The sequence below is a fragment of the Leucopleurus acutus genome (genome assembly GCF_964270905.1).
Source record: "Leucopleurus acutus genome assembly, chromosome: 13".
In the NCBI taxonomy this organism is placed as follows: Eukaryota; Metazoa; Chordata; class Mammalia; order Artiodactyla; family Delphinidae; genus Leucopleurus; species Leucopleurus acutus.
The window spans coordinates 73,827,452-73,833,451 of NC_139155.1; positions in this window are offsets into that span (position 1 = coordinate 73,827,452).

Sequence of the window (6,000 nt, forward strand, 5' to 3'; positions counted from 1 at the left end):
TTGTCTTCTCTTTCATTTTCACAGACAGTCAATCACCAAGTGGATTTTACTTTGGAAATGTCTGTCTAATGTTCTCCATTCCTGTTTCGTCATGGCCACTCTTCTCTCGCCTCTGGACTATTGCATTAGCCTGAGGGTTGGTCCATCTCCTTATAGCTTCACCGCCTTCAATCTTTTCTTCATAGGGCAGCTATGGTGGTTCTTCTAAAGGGCAAGTCTGACTAGACCTCTCCTCTCTGCAACCCTTCAATGGCTTCCTATTCCCTGAGGTTAAAACCCAGCACCTCACTCTGACCTTCAAGGTCCTGAAGGATATACAGTCACTGCCTATTGCTACCATTTTCACTAAGGACACCTCAGTCATCCTCTGAGCTAATCTTCTTTTTGTTTCTGAAATATGCCAAGTCCCTTCCAACCTCAGGGCCTTTGCTCATGCTGTTCCCTCTGCCAGGAATGCTCTTCCCACTCCTCATCTCACTAAATTTTAAGTAGCTGGGGAGCTTCATGAGAGCAGGGACCTTGTCAACCTTGCTTACTCCTGTATCCCAACACCAAACCCAGTGCCTGACACAAACCAGGTGCTTAATTTTTTTTTTAATGAAATGATTCTGCTTTTTAAATTTTTGACACAACTTTCGGTCTCTACCATGCAATATAACATCATGTCTTCTGTGTTTTTTGGGGGTTATTTTTGGCCACGTGGCTCAGCATATGGGATTTGAGTTCCTTGACCAGAGATCAAACCCGCGCCTCCTGCATTGGAAGCGCGGAGTCGCAACCACTGGACTACCAGGGAAGTCCATGTCTTCTGTGTTTATCTAACAATTTCGTGTGCCCCACAGCTACATCCTAAACTGCACCCAGACAGTCACCCACTGTCTGCATTTCCCATGCCAAGCTGCACAGTAATAAATACTAATTGTTCTAAAATTTTTTTCACGTTCCAGATTTTTATTATTTTTACTATTATTATTAATTTTTTTTTTTTGTTTGTTTTGTTTTTTTTTGCAGTACGCGGGCCTCTCACTGTTGTGGCCTCTCCCGTTGCGGAGCACAGGCTCCGGACGCGCAGGCTCAGCGGCCATGGTTCACGGGCCCAGCCGCTCCGCGGCACGTGGGATCTTCCCGGACCGGGGCACGAACCCGTGTCCCCTGCATCGGCAGGCGGACTCCCAACCACTGCGCCACCAGGGAAGCCCATTATTATTAATTTTTTAAACATCTTTATTGGAGTATAATTGCATTATTATTAATTTTTTGGCCGCGTGGCATGTGAGATCTTAGTTCCCTGATCAGGGATCGAACCCATGCCACCTGCAGTGGAAACACAGAGTCCTAATAACTGGACCACCAGGGAATTCACTGAAGATTTTTATTATTATTTTGATGTTGTTGTTCCTCTTCTGTTGACAAAATGCCAACTGTAAAAACTGCAGACAGAAATAAATTAGAAGGTAAGAGTTCTCCATCAGCCCATCCTTTAGAACCATTGCTGATTTAAATGGCACCTATAACCTTGTTTCCATTTGTAGACGTTGCAGGGGAGGAAGACAAGGCTCACCTGCCTGCCTGTGAGGATACCGCTTCTTTTCTTATTTTGTTTCTTTTTTTGTTTCTTATTTTGTTTCTTTTATTATTTTGTAGCCTTCACCCCACCCCGTAGTTATGCACACAGCATTGACCCCAACATTACACATTTTCTGTGAAGTTGGCAGTCATTGGCACCAATGACTCTGATGGAGAGGAGGTCTATTTAAACCTCACCAGGGATGGAGGCCCATTCTCAGGCTTACATCAGACTCCAGGTTTACATCAGACTCTAGGTCTCCTTTCAAGTTTGTAAACATTGAATGAACTTGAACACTGCTGGAAAAAATAAAATTCCTGGGTCAAACTGAACCCAGGTTCAAATCTTGCCGCCAGCACTTCCTGTGTGCCCTTGGGCAAGTCATTTGCTTTCTCTGAGCCTCCTTTCTTCAGCTGGAAGATGACAACAAAAAGAATAGGATCACACTCCAGCTGTATTGGCTTTCTTTTTCCTTGAACAAGCCAACCTCATTCCCACCTCAGGGCCTTTGCAAACGCTGTGCCCCTTACCTGGAACCCTCTTCTCCCAACTTGTCATGTGATATGCCTCCCCTTAAATATCAGCCTTCTTGGAGAGGCCTTCCCTGGTCACTCTCTCTAAAAGGGCTCCTCTTTCTTTATAGCCACTGTCATTTTTTTTATAGCACAAATCATAATCTGTGCTTTTGTTTCTTATTAATTACCAACTTTTTAAAAAATAAATGTATTTTATTTATTTATTTTTGGCTGCTTTGGGTCTTCGTTGCTGCGCACAGGCTTTCTCTAGTTGCAGGAGCAGGGGCTACTCTTTATTGTGGTGCAAGGGCCTCTCCTTGCGGTGGCTTCTCTTGTTGTGGAGCACGGGCGCTAGTAGTTGTGGCATGCAGGCTCAGAGTTGTGGCTCACAGGCACTAGAGGGCAGGCTCAGTAGTTGTGGCTCGCGGGCTTAGTTGCTCCACGGCATGTGGGATCTTCCCGGACCAGGGCTCGAACCTGTGTGGCCTGCATTGGCAGGCGGATTCTTAACCACTGTGCCACCAGGGAAGTCCCTACGCAACATTTTCTGAGGTCCTGCTGTGTGCCAGGCACTCTTCTAAGCATTTCATAGGAAAATTCATTCCATTCTCAAAATAACACTTTGGAGATAGTAAGTACTGTTAGTAGCCTCCTTTGCCAGAGGTCCAGTGGTTAAGAGAAAATTGAGGCATCAAAAGGTCAAGTAACATAGTACGAGGACAGGTCATTAGAAAATGGCTGGGAGGAGATTTTTTTAAAATAAATTTATTTATTTTTAGCTGTGTTGAGTCTTCGCTGCTGTGCACGGGCTTTCTCTAGTTGTGGCAAGCGGGGGCTACTCTTCATTGCGGTGCGCGGGCTTCTCATTGCGGTGGCTTCTCTTGTTGTGGAGCACGGGCTTTAGGCACTCGGGCTTCAGTAGGTGTGGCTCGCAGGCTGTAGAGCACAGACTCAGTAGTTGTGGCCCACGGGCTTAGTTGCTCCGCGGCATGTGGGATCTTCCCGGACCAGGGCTCGAACCCGTGTTCCCTGAATTGGCAGGCGGATTCTTAACCACTGCACCATCAGGGAAGTCCTGGGAGAGGATTTGAATGCAGGCTGGCGAGGGCCAGAGTCCTACTATCCACCTAATATGAGTCATCAATGATGTCCAGGAGGGTCATTCCAAGAGGGAAGAGATCCTGAGCTTCTTCTGTAATTGGGTGGATCTAAGCAGGTGTTCTCCGGGTCCCATTTCAAAGGAATTCTCCTCCACCATTTACTACTGTGCACTAAGGACTCTAGATGGAAGGACTTAGTTCAAACAAGCAAAGGCTTAGCATTGACAATGGAGGTGAAAACAGCATCCAGATTAGAGGATGATGTGGCTTCCACCCACTGTTACTAGGCTGATAAGAGGCCTCTAACGTCCTGGGAGATGACACCTCTGACCAGCCCTGGATCTCTTCCACGCCCATTCTCTTCACTCAAGATGTGATGAAGCAGATGTTTATACCTGGGTGTTGGAAAACAGTCACCTCCTCTGCAGAGTCACCCCTGATTCCCCAGGTTGAGTCAGGCACCTTTTCCACATTCCCAGAGCCCCCTGGGCACATCCTTCTGCTAAGCTGCTGTCACTTTCCATCCCCTCTCCCCTCACTCCCCCCTTCCCCCCTCTGAATTCCCTAAAGACAGAGACTGGCTTCTTCCTTGCTGTGTCTCTTTCCCCTTCCCCTTGGTCTATTCACTCCTACTCACCCTTCAGGTCTCATCTTAAAGGTCCCCTCTTCCAAGAAGCCTTCCCCGGCAACCTCCATAATCCATAGAGAAAACTTTTCTCTGTGTAACAATTGCTTGGGACTTCCCTGGTGGCGCAGTGGTTAAGAATCCGCCTGCCAATGCAGGGGACACGGGTTCGAGCCTTGGTCCAGGAAGATCCTAACTAAACCTGTGCACCACAACTACTGAGCCTGCACTCTAGAGCCCACCTGCCACAACTACTGAAGCCCACTTGCCACAACTACTGAAGCCTGCGCGCCTAGAGCCCGTGCTCTGCAACAAGAGAAGCCACAGCAATGAGAAGCCCGCACACCACAATGAAGAGTAGCCCCTGCTTACCACAGCTAGAGAAAGCCCGTGCACAGCAATGAAGACCCAATGCAGCCAATAAATAAATAAATTTAAAAAACAATTGCTTGCTTGTCCAGGTCACCTCACCCTCCATCCAGGAGTTCCCACATCTCAGTGTCTATGAATCAACCCGGGAAACTTGTCAGATGCAGATTCCCAGCTCTAACCTCAGAGATCTTATTCCAGGGACTGGAGCTGGGCCTGAGAATCTGCCATGGAGCTGCTCACACCCTGAATCTGGTACTGGGGGTGTCAGAGGAAGGATGCAATAAATGGGGCTGCTTGAGGGGAGGGACCATGATCATTGTGGGGCTCCTTTAGCCAGTCTGTGTCTGGCACATGAACGATTGTTAAATGAATGCTTGAAGGAATGAATGGTTGCCAGCATTATATTGATATGTTCTCCAAATACAGCAACTTGATTTTGGCCTTGAAAGAGCCCCATGGGGCTTATATGTTTATACTCCCCTGGACTGGAGGTGGGAGAGTTGAAACTCTGGTGTCCACAGTGCTGAATTGGAAACCAGGACCCCTACTGCTTGGTCATGCTACCTGAGCAAGTTAACGAGTCCTTCGAAGCCTCAGTTTCTTCACCTACAAAGTAGACATGATAATGACAATGCCTGCATCATTATTATTCACAGGGCTGTGAAGAGATTAAATGAAGTAACAGTGCCTGGCCCAGAGTCAGTGTCCGAAAACTTCTGAATCCTATTATTATTGCTCTTGTTGTTATCATTACAGCTATTAGCATCACAGCTAGAGGGACCTTAGATCCTCAAATTCAGGGGTTCCCTACTCAGTGTTCCATGGATCACCCTCTCCTAGGGAATCTGTTGCGGGGGTTCAGGAGGGTGTTCTGTGAACATCTGGAAATGGAGTACAAAATTGTCTACGTTTGCCCATTTTTCTGAGTAGGAGAACCTTAGCCTTTAACCACTTAAAGATGGGAAACTGAGTCCAGAGACAGCAGGGGCCTTGCTCCAAGTCTCTCACTTCATTCATTCATTCATTACTCCTCATTTCTTCAACCAAGCACCAAAGATTTCTTGAGGGCCCACTGTGTGCCAGGATCCAGAGATGAACCAGTCACATCCTAGTCTCTACTCCTTACCTCCCACCGCAAGGCATCTCCTCCTCACTTTGTAAAGGTTTCGTGCTTTTATTCTGATTCCTTTGCTACCCACGATGTCCTGGTGGGTAGTTACTTCATTGAGTAAGTCTAAATTCTTGCTCCAGTTGAATGCCTTGCTGGTAGTTTTACTTGAAGCCTTTACTTCCCTTCTCCGAGCCTCGGTTTCCCAACCTGTATAAAGGGGGTAACACCCGCTGCCCAGAGTTGTAAGAATTAAGTGAAACAGATTTGGGACTTCCCTGGTGGTCCAGTGGTTAAGACTCCGTGCTCACAATGCCGGGGGCCCAGGCTCGATCCCTGGTCAGGGAACTAGATCCCACATGACGCAACTAAAAGAATCCCCATGCTGCAATGAAGATCCCGCACACAGCAATGAAGATCCCATGTGCAGCAACTAAGAACAGTGCCTGATGCACAGCAGACACCCAATAAACCTTAGGAAGAGTTAATATTATTAGGAACTCACAAGAGGCCTCTCTAATTAGGGTGAAATACGTCTGGGAGAAAAGGGAAAACATGTTAGGGGGTTGAAAATCTTTCTCAGCAGTACAAAATAGCAGGCATTTTGACCTCATTATATCCCTTTGCCCTCCTAATAAACGCATTGAGGTAGGTATGATTCTATTCCCTGCCCATTTCACAGACGTGGAGACTGAGACTTGGTGAGGCGGAAC